The 10,596-nt window shown below is 55.6% G+C and overlaps 1 protein-coding gene across 2 annotated transcripts in view; it reads right to left on the reverse strand.

Annotated features, from left to right (window-relative positions):
• The window catches only part of PAQR5 (progestin and adipoQ receptor family member 5), an 87,940-nt gene extending 80,877 nt beyond the window's left edge, over positions 1-7,063 (reverse strand). Inside the window, exon 1 of one of the 2 annotated variants that reach the window (XM_079913405.1) lies at positions 6,964-7,063. The gene's annotated coding sequence lies outside the window, so the exon portion shown is untranslated. The remainder of the gene's footprint in view (positions 1-6,963) is intronic. The other variant, XM_079913406.1, reaches the window with a different exon arrangement.
• Positions 7,064-10,596: the final 3,533 nt, after the last annotated feature.

The following is a 10,596-nucleotide window of genomic DNA, read 5'->3' on the forward strand; positions in this document are numbered from 1 at the left end:
GGAGAGGCCACAGCAGTGAGAGGCCCGTGTACCGCAAAAAAAAGTATAACCCAAACCGATCATTTTGGGTTAACACTACCCCAAATTTCTGAGCCTGTTGTCCTCAGAACAGTGATTTACTTCCAAGATTCATTGACAAACTCCTCCCATTCCTGGAGAAGATAAGTCTTCACCCTTCCATTAAGCAACAAGGTCAGAAGGGGCTTCCACGGGCGGGTTAATAAACAACTAACTTGGGAGGAATAAACAAAATAAAACCAGGGATGGGTTGGGGTAATGGTGTGTGGCCCTTGGGTCTAACACTGCTGTGCTCCACCTTCCCCTTCCTCTGCACTGTGGGTGGGCTGATTCACTTCCTGTGTCCCCTCCCAGGGCAGTGGGAGAGGGGACCACGGAGCAGCTAAGTCCTTAGGGCATGTAGAGATGATTAGTCACTGGCTGGAAGGCTGCTGACCTTAGCGCCTGGGCCAACAACAGGCCTGCTTCCCCCGCCCCCTACCTTCTTATGTAACCCAAGGCCTGGGAGGCAAAAAGACCTTGGCCTTGGCTCTCAGCAAGAGGCCCAGTGGGCCCAGAGCCTTTCCTGTTCTCATAGCTCACATCCTACCCCGTAAGCCCTTGGAGAGCCCATGCACAGGCTCCTTGGTTCTCACACAGTCAGCATCTCCAAAACAGGGGCTGAAAGAGAAAAGTGTCTTCCTGGTCCTGGGGGTAACCAGTGGGAGGGTCTTCAGAGATCATCTAACCCCGTGGTTCTCAACCAGAGACAATTCTGCCCACCGCGGTCGTTGGGCAACGTCTGGAGACACTGCTGTTTGCCGAGAGAAGTGAGAGGTGGCGTTACTGGCATCTAGTGGGTAGAGGCCAGGGCTGCTGCCGAACGTCCTACAAAACACAGGACAGCCCCGCAGCAAAGAAGTATCTGGACCTGATCTCAGCCAAGCTGTCTCTTCTACAGACGAGAAAACTGGGGCCCAGGAAGGGACAGAGTCAAAGTCATACTGTGAGTTAGATCGTGTCAGAATTAGAATCCAGAGGGACTTCCCTGGCGGTCCAGTGGTTAAGACTCCGAGCTTCTGCTGCAGGGGGCTGGTGTTCAATCCCTGGTGGGGGAACTAAGATCCCGAATGCCACGCAGCGCCGACAAAAAAAAAAAAGTATATATATAAAAAAAAATTAGAATCCAGGGCTCCCCGCCTGCCACACCAGGCCTTCAGCTCCGCAGACCCCAGTGACCAACTCAAAGACCAGTGGCAAGCTGGCTGAGTAGCCGAATTCAGGCCCCTGGGATCTAGACACCCGTGATGGCTGGGCTCTGTGCCTCTGGCCGGCTCCAAATGCATCCCACCAAAGTCATCCTGACCACAGGGCTCCCACATAGTCAAAGAGGAAGAATGTCTTAAGGGGCTACAGTGTAACCCGGCAAGACGCCCATTTGAGGTTTAGGCAAAATTCATCACGCAAGTTCCCCACAGAGCTCTCTGGGGGTGGTCCTAGCCTGGTGTCAAGGACGGAAGAAAGGACAACCCTGTAAGATAAACCCTGGGTGAGAGGACAGAGCACGGGCAGAAATCACACCTAGGATCACTGCTTTGGGGGAACACTGTCTTTTTCCCTAGCTGCCAAAAACGACTGTATCTCTCACACCTGTTAGCTCCTTGCTGCCATCCTGCACAATTTCAGAATAACACCTAGAGTCACCCTTGTCCTTTTCCCTCAGGAGCCAACACTGTGTCTCCCACCGTGGACCAGACACTAGGGCACAGGTCCAGGCATTAGCACTGACAATGCAACCCCATTATTTATGAAGGACTGATTCATGTCATGTCACAACAGGCGTACTTTTCCATCTACTGTCGCTGAAAGCCACCAGACTTGTAGTGACGGTGGTAATAAAGGAGGCAAGGGACAGGAATGCATAAGCTATGTCTCATGTCAGGGTCTCCCCTCTTCACAGGAAGGGAGCCCATAAGGAGTGGCTGGGGGACAAGAATGGGGGGAGGGGAGCTACAGTGGCCTCAGACACAGGACGAGTCACTTTTTTTTTTTTTTTTTTTGGCTCTGTTGGGTCTTCGTTGCCGCGTGCGGGCTTTCTCTAGTTGTGGCGCGCGGGCTTCTCATTGCGGTGGCTTCTCTTGTTGCAGAGCACGGGCTCTAGGCACGCAGGCTTCAATAGATGTGGCACGCAGGCTCAGTAGTTGTGGCTCGCAGGCTCTAGAGCTCAGGCTCAGTAGTTGTGGCGCACAGGCTGGATTGCTCCGCGGCATGTGGGATCTTCCCGGACCAGAGATAGAACCCGTGTCCCCTGCATTGGCAGGTGGATTCTTAACCACTGTGCCACCAGGGAAGCCCAGGACGAGTCACTATTATGGACTCATTTCTTCAGGCAAAGCATTATCATTGTTCCCTCCACGTGCCCTGCCTCCCTTCCTCCCCAGTTTTCCCAACACGCTGGTAAAAACTCCTACACATCCTTCAAAGCCCAACTTCTGGAGTCTCTCTCCCAACATCAATTTCAGCTCTTAATTTGGCAAACCACAATACCAATGGGAGAAGATTTGGGGGTCAATAGCAGGGAAATCGTCAAAGTTCCCTAGGCATCTAATGTGGGGGCCTGCACAGGAGCTGCTTCCCCTGTCTCCACGTGCGTGTCGACCACCCTGGCCTCCAGGCTCTTTGTCCCGTCTGTGTGGCCTACTTGGCTGACTGAGGCAGCGCAGCATGGAGGCTAAGGCTGCAGGGTCTGGAGCCCGACTAATTCTGGTGCTCCTCTCCCTGCACGTGTCATTTTGGGCAAAGTTATGCCACCTTTCTGAAGCTCAGTTTCCTCATCTGTAAAATGGAGATGATACGGTTTCAACCTCATGGCTGTGGTAAGGACTACCTAGTACAAGCAAAGTGCTTAGAACAGTGCCTGGCATCCGACTAGCATTTATTGCATGCTTATTAGTATTATTAAAAATGTAACTCAAGGGCCTTCCCTGGTGGTGCAGTGGTTAAGAATCCGCATGCCAATGCAGGGGACACGGGTTTGAGCCCTGGTCTGGGAAGATCCCACATGCCGCGGAGCAACTAAGCCCGTGCGCCACAACTACTGAGCCTGCGCTCTAGAGCCCGTGCTCCACAACAAAGACAAGCCACCGCGATGAGAAGTCCGCACACGAAAACAAAGAGCAGCCCCCGCTCGCCGCAACTAGAGAACGCCCGCGCGCAGCAACGAAGACCCAACGCAGCCATACATACATACATAAATTTAAAAAAAAAATGTACCCCTGCTCCTCCAAGCAGTTAGGAAGGGTCTACATTCCCAGTGAGTGTCAGGAGGAAATACACCTCCAGGGACCCCATCTCCTGTCTTTGTTCCTGCAATAGCCTCTTTGGGAGGTCTTCTTGCCATAGGTATCTTTTCCTCCAATCAATTCCACACGGCCTAGAGTTCTCCCTTAGAACACAGACAAAAGTCCTTTACGGAAACAACACTGGCCAGCACAATGATGGGGTGGGGAGGGAGACTGAAGTGGCTTGGTGTTCGTGGATGTGTCTCCCATATTTTCTATCCCGTAGATAGTTCCAGCTTCTACCCTATGCCCCCGCCCATACACACACGCAACCTTCTCCATCCTGCTTGTCCTGACACAGTGCCTCAGAATTTCAAGCTCTTGGGGCCTCCAGACAACCACTCATCAGATTCCTAAGTGGGGCCTAAGAGCCCCCCACCTTCTCCCACGCCTTGGGCAGAATAACGTCCTCGCTCTACCTGGCCCACACATCTGGTCGCGCCTTCTCAGACTGGTTTTTATCCTTGACCCAGCAGATCTGAAGCTCCACCTCTTTCCCCAGGGCTGCCAGGGACTTGGCTTGTCCGCCTGGGTCGTCCAGTGCCCTTGGGGAATCTGAAAAGGCTGCCTGGAGACGGCACTGTTTTCACCACTAATAGAGGCACCACCCACCTCTGGAAAGCAGCATTAGGAGGTTTCTTCTGGGGATGCGGGTCTAACCGGGAGCGCTCCCCGCTTTGCGCTCTCAAATCACTCTATGTGGATGGTGATCTGTTCAGCTAGGAGCTGCCCCTCTGAGCAACTGGGGGCACCTGGTCTGAAGGTTCTTTCCAAGGCAGCTCCTGAGCACCCCTAGCAGCCTGGTGCAGGGGACAGAGACCCAGCTTAGAATTAACTCAAGTCCAGTCAAGAGAAGCTCCAGCTCTGTCTTCAAGAGGTCGCTCCTGTCTCTGGGCCTCAGTCTCCCCAACCGTACAATGAGGAAGCGTGGCCTGGATGCATTCATTTACTCAACGCATATTAACTAAGCACCCACTGCGCACCAGGCACTGCTCTGACTCCTGGGAATAGAGCAGAATAAAACAGACCGAAAGCCCTGCCCTCATGGAGCTGATACTCGAACAGGGAAGACAGCCAAGAAACAAGATTCTTCAATATTCTTAATATACAGGATGTTAGATGGTGACATGTGCTATGGAAAGTAAAGCAAGGAAGGGGTGTAGAGATATGACCTCTAAGGCTTATGCCAGCTGAGATATTCTGTGTCTAAAGGTCTTACTCCACTGGGTTCTTGTTAAGAGCCAGGAACAGGCAGTAGGAAGCTGGGTGGGCCCTACGTGTGCACAAACCCCTGGGGAGGAACAGGTGGTGTGTGCGTGGGCGGGGGGATGGGAGTGGGGATGTGCAGGGGCTTGAATCCCAGCTATGTTCTCAGTGGTCTCCCCCAAGGAGCAGAACTGGTCAACTCTGGGTGTCCTGGCCTGTCCTCAGGCCAAAGCAGACACCACATCTGCTAAGGAGTCCAAGGTTATAAGGTTCCTGGCACAGCCTCAAAAGTCTTCAGGGCACTGCCATGGAAAGTCCGCTATGCCCTGCCTTCCCATTCGTTCCTGGTCTTGGATCTCAGACCCCTCCCGTCCCTCCTATACCCTCCCCTGTATTGTAGAGTATCCCCTCTCCTCACATGGGGGCAGGGGTGGATTTTTCACCAATTTTAGCAATTCCTCTTCCATTCCTGTGAACCTACTGTGTGCTCACAATGAGGAGAGCTCTCAGAGGGATACCAAGATGTGTGATCCCTTCCCAGAAGGAATTTACAGCCCACCTGGGGAGGTCAGGCTAACAAACATGTGAGGAAAGAAAAATCGTCTCTCACAGTCTGCTTTGCAGCTTGCAGAGCGCTTTGGACCACACACTCTCATGTAAAGCCATGCAGATTCTATTGTCCCCATTTTACTGATGAGGCAATTGAGGCTCAGAAAAGCAAGTCCTCTTCCCTGAATTCATGGATCCAACCTGAATCCATGGTTGCCCCATGGAAGGATCAGGGAAGAGGCAATGAAGATTAGAGTTTCCAAATAAGATTCCTTGGAGAGATGGGTAAGACTTGGTATAGACGGGCCAAGGGTCCTCTGCCTTCAACCTAGAGCAGGGCCAAGTTGGGCATGGAACCCACTTCCTGCTGCTTCTCCTAGCCTGACAAGAAGTAGACTGGGGGTAAGGTGAAAGCCTGGCTGTCTGGAAAGGCACATGGGATTATGGATGTGCTCACTGGCTTAAAAGAACCAAGTGGGGTAAGGATTTCAAGGACCCGCAGTGATGGCATTGGGCACCTTTCTGGTCTGACTTTTCAGAATGCCCTTTCTGTTCACCAAGGGCAAAGATCCATCAGCTGGAAAAGAGGCTCTGCTATTTCAGGTTAATTCATTCCATTCTTGTGGGGCACCTTCCGAGAGTGCCAGGTACTATGGTTACAGCCGTGAACAAAACAGGTCCTCACCTCCTGCAGACCTCCTAGCTTAGCAAGGAGCCGGCCCTCTGTTGGAGGAGCTTCCTGACCAGATTTTATTTCTTCTTGGAGGTGCACTCTCTGGGCCTACCCCTTTCAGGGGAAGAAACTCAAGGGAGGGGGAGAAGAAATGAACCCCTGCTGATCAGGGGCCCAGAAAAATGGAGAACCAACCATCTGACTGTGGTTTGTGGTCCAGGTCCACCACTTTTCTCCAGCAAGTTACTTAACCTCTTGGAGCCTCCTTTTTTGCACATCTGACAATGGATTAAGACCTACTACCTCACCGGTTAATTAGGGAGGGGGTGTGGATGAAATCAAGGAAGTGTCCAGGTGAGTGCTGTTAGCTCTTCTCTGATGCTCTGACCTCCCCCACCTGTCCTCTCTGCTTCTGCGTGGTTAGGACCATCTTTCATCCCCTTTCCCACACACAGCTGAGCACTCCTCGCAGCTAAGGCAAGAGGAAGCCCATTCTGTTCAAATCGTCAAGGGTTATAGAGGTCGCTCTAGATTCCTGCCTCTGCCTACCCTCTCTCCCCAGTGCTCATCTCGAGGAGTGCTGGGGGAGCCGAGGATGCCCCGCTGGGCTGTGACCTGCGGGAGACAAGACAAAAGCCCAGAACTCCCCGTGGCTGGGCACCCACTTCAGCAGGGCCCAGACGGCGCCCGGCCCCCACCCCACGCCCGGCAGAGGGCCGCCCCCTCACCCGCACCCTGTCTGGCTCAGTACAGTCTCCTATCGTACATGTTGGCCGGAGGAGGCGGGAAGCACAAACGTAAACATCCCTTAAGAAATCGCCAACTCTGCCGTCCCCATCTAAGGATATATACATATTTTTAAAGGAACTGAGGGGCACGGGGGAGGGACGCAAACGCTCAGAAGAGTGAGGGATGGGAAAAGCGAGAAGGCAAACTTCCAACCGATCTCAGCGGAGACCCCGTGAACCGGCAGCGGCCACCCCACCGCATTGGCTCCCGGGCGGAGGGCGCGAGGGCAAAAGTGGCTGCACTTCGCCGCCGTCCGGTGCACGGCATTCCGGGCGCAAACTTTCCAAGAGCCGCCCGGGGAGCGGCCGGCGGGCTCCGGGGAGCCTGGGGGGCGGCCGCCGAGGCGGGGTGCGCGTGGACAGGGAGGCGGGAGGACGCGTGCCGCGGGGGTGTCCCGCCCTCGGTTACCTGGGTTCTGAGTGTCTCGGGCATCCGGCTGAGAAGGCGCAGGGACGCAGCACAGGCAGGAGGAGACCCAAACTCTCCTCCCGGCCGCGTCCGCCACGGGACAGCCCGCGCAGCACCTGGCTGGGAGGTCGGCGCGCTTCCCCGCGGGCCCCGCCCACCCCTCCCGCGCGGGGCGGGGCCGGGAGGGGCGGGCGGGGGAGGAGCCGAGGCAGGGCACAGGTCCCATCGTGGGGCCTGCACCTGACAGTGTGCCAGCCACGCCGGGCTCCGTGACCTCCAAAGGGTCGCCCCCTCACTCGCCAACCTGCGGTGCGAGGCAAGCCCGGCGCCCAGGTGGAGTCGGGGGTGTCCATAGGCCCCCTCTCCCCTGCACCTTCCACGCCCTTCATGCCCACCCCCACTTTCAGGGGCAGAGACCTGGGAGCCCCGAGGCCTCCTGGAGGGCAGGGCCACTGAGCCTGCTCTTCGGAAGAATGCATGGGGTGGAGCACAGGGAAAAAAACAACTGGGTGCCCGCAGCCCCACCCGACCATGAACTCTCCCCCGTGGGAGAGGCTCCTGGCTGCTCTGGGCCCCTGTCATCAGTTCCACCCAGCTGTCTCGGGAGTGCCCCAGCAAGGGGGTGCTTTGCCACCCTCACCCTTTCCCCGGGTCTGGAAGGTGCTGGGCCTGGACCTCTGCCACTCAGAGGACACGGTGATAAGAGTCAAAGGCACACAGAGGGCAAAGAAAAAACATCACCCCCTGACCCCCGCCACCCAGACTCCGTGGCTACCCCCATGTGCTGAAGGAACAGGTTGCAGCTACTTCCTGCCTTCCCCCCTCCCCCTCCCAGAGGAACTCAGGAAAGTCCACTCTTTGGATAAAACTCCCAGACTGAAGTGGAGGTGCACCCCACCTGTGGCCCCAGGCTATCTGAGCTCCTTCTCCCTGCCTCACCTTGTTTGCTAGGTGTGCAGGCAGTGGCAGGAGTACTGGACCTGGAGTCCAGAGACCTGGGCTCTAGCCTCCATGTAGCTCTGTTACCTGCAGCAAATCTCTGTCCCTTTCTGAGCCTCAGTTTCCCCACTTGCAGTGAGTGGGTTGCAGCTGATGATCGCTAAGGTCCTTTCTGTGGATCCTCAATCATGCTAGCGAGCATCCGGCCTATTAGGTCTTCCTGTGGCTACATATCTTGTAAAGGGGTGTGTGTGTGTGTGTGTGTGCCTCTCAGTCTGGACTAGCTTGTCCTCTCAGACTTAAGTTCTTGAAGGGCAAGTGATGTGGCTGTACCAACAGGGAGGCAGTCATCCTGTGCAAACCAGAGCTTGACAAGGGAGTGTGGATCCCAGTCCCAGCTTATGCTGAATTCAGAGTGGCCTCAGGCAGGTCCCTTGTTAATCCTTGCTCTACCTTCCCAAGGGTACTGGGGGACTAGATGAGCTATGAGCTAGGAAGGCCTTTGAAGGGGGAAGGCAAAGGGTGTGTGCTTTCTTTTGATGCCCATGGCAGTGAGGGGCTTCGAAGACAGAATGGGGCATGAGCTGCTTGAAGCCTATAGAGCTGGCTTGTCCCCACCCTGTAGGCGCTGCAGCAGGTACAGGTACCCCCACATCCCAGCCATACACAGACACCAGGAAGATGAACAGAGATGCAGTGCCCCACCAGACTCCAGCCCCCTGCAGGCCTCCGGGTGTGTGGCTTGGGAAGCGAAAGAGGGAAGATGAGTCTCCCAACATAAAGGGAAATGGTCAGTGGGTTTCTTTCTTTCTTTCTTTTTAATTAGTTTTGGCTGCGTTGGGTCTTCGTTGGTGAGCGCGGGCTTTCTCTAGTTGTGGTGAGTGGGGGCTACTCTTCGTTGCGGTGCGCAGGCTTCTCATTGCGGTGGCTTCTCTTGTCGCGAAGCACGGGCTCTAGGCGCGCGGGCTTCGGTAGCTGTGGTGTGTGAGCTCAGTAGTTGTGGCTTGTGGGCTCTGGATTGCAGGCTCAGTAGTTGTGGCGCATGGCTTAGTTGCTCCGCGGCATGTGGGATCTTCCCAGACCAGGGCTCGAACCCGTGTCCTCTGCACTGGCAGGCGGATTCTTAACCACTGCACCACCAGGGAAGCCCCAGACACCTTATAAAACGTAACTCATATAATCCTTTTTGGGAGATTAGCCCCGCGCATCCATGTGACTTGGAGTCTCCCATCTCTCCCTCTGCCTCTCCCTGGCACCTGCGCTCTTAGGGTGCAGGTATAGGAAGTTATTTTCCCAACCAGGCACCTACTCCTCAGGGGCCCGGCCAGCTCCTCCTGGGTGGGCCCAGACTGTCCTCTTCGTGCAAAAGGCTGTCTGAAGGCAGAACAGTGCCAAAGAGACCCTCACCCCCGCTTAATAGCAGAACGTGGGTCCCTTGCGTTCTCGGCTCCCTTTCACCCAGTCCTAACTTAAGCCATCAGAACCCCTCCCACTCTTATCTCGCCTGTGATGGCATCATCAGGTCAGGGCTTACAGCTCCGCTTTGAGAAAACTGAGGCCGGGAAAGGTGCCAGGACTCATCCGGCAGTGGCGGATCTGGCACGGCACCTCCTGCACACTGTCGGAGCTGCCCTGCTGACAAGGCCCTTTCCCGGGCATCATCTCATCAGGGCTGGACGCATTCGCCTCCTTTCACAGAGGCAGAAATGGCCACTCAGGGAGAGCATGTGGTTGATGGGAACTTCTTGAAGAGCATTCCTTTCAGCCACTGTGTTCACACAGGTGGGCAGTGCTGGTATTAGTTTCCTAGGGCTGCCGTAACAAATTACCACACACAACAGAAGCTTAATCTCCCACAGCCCGGGAGGCTGGAAGCCCCGAATGTAGGTGTCAGCAGAAGTACACTCCCTCCGAAGCTTCCACAGGAGGGTGTGTCCACGTCCCTTCCAGCTTCTGGTGGCTGCGGGAGTTCCTGGGTTGTGGCAGCATCACTCCAGTCTCTGCTTCCGTCTTCCCGTGGCCTTCTCCTCTGTCACTGCGTCCTCTCCCCTTTGTGTAAGGACACCAGTCATTGCATTCAGGATGATCTCACCTCGGGATCCTTAATTACATCTGCAAAGACCCCTTTTCCAAATAAAGTCACAGTCACAGGGACTGGAGGATAGGAAGCGGACTCACCTTTTCAGGGGAGTCCCGAGTGTGCTGTTTTTGTTCGGTGGGAATCTCTGGCGGTGGGTCGAGGTCGTCTGTAAAGCTCCCAAGGTGATTCTGATATGCAGCCAGGGTGGAGAGCCCCAGGTAGGGCAACTCCCTCGGCTGCCTGACTCTGGAGTGACCAGCAAGCCAAGGCCACGTCTGCGTCATCGTCCTGCCCCGAGGTGCCCTGGGTTGGCCCAGCACGCAGCAAATATAAATACAAATAAATGTGTGAGGGGGCAGGGGGCGCCCACCCCGACGGCTCCAGCGCCCAGCGATGGCGGTGGATTTTCCCAGCAGCGATGGCATTTGCACTTCTTGCCTGATTTCCGGGCCGCTCATTGCTCACCACTTCCCTGTGTTTCTCCCTCTCCCAGCCCCCTGAGCCTGCGGGGCACTGGGGCTGGATGCTGCAGAGCTGGAGGGCAGTCAAGCACTCCAGAAGGGGTGGGAAGACGGGAGCTCCTCTGGGCAGCCTCTGGCTTCTGCTCTCAGCCT

The sequence above is a fragment of the Stenella coeruleoalba genome, assembly GCF_951394435.1.
Source record: "Stenella coeruleoalba genome assembly, chromosome: 2".
In the NCBI taxonomy this organism is placed as follows: Eukaryota; Metazoa; Chordata; class Mammalia; order Artiodactyla; family Delphinidae; genus Stenella; species Stenella coeruleoalba.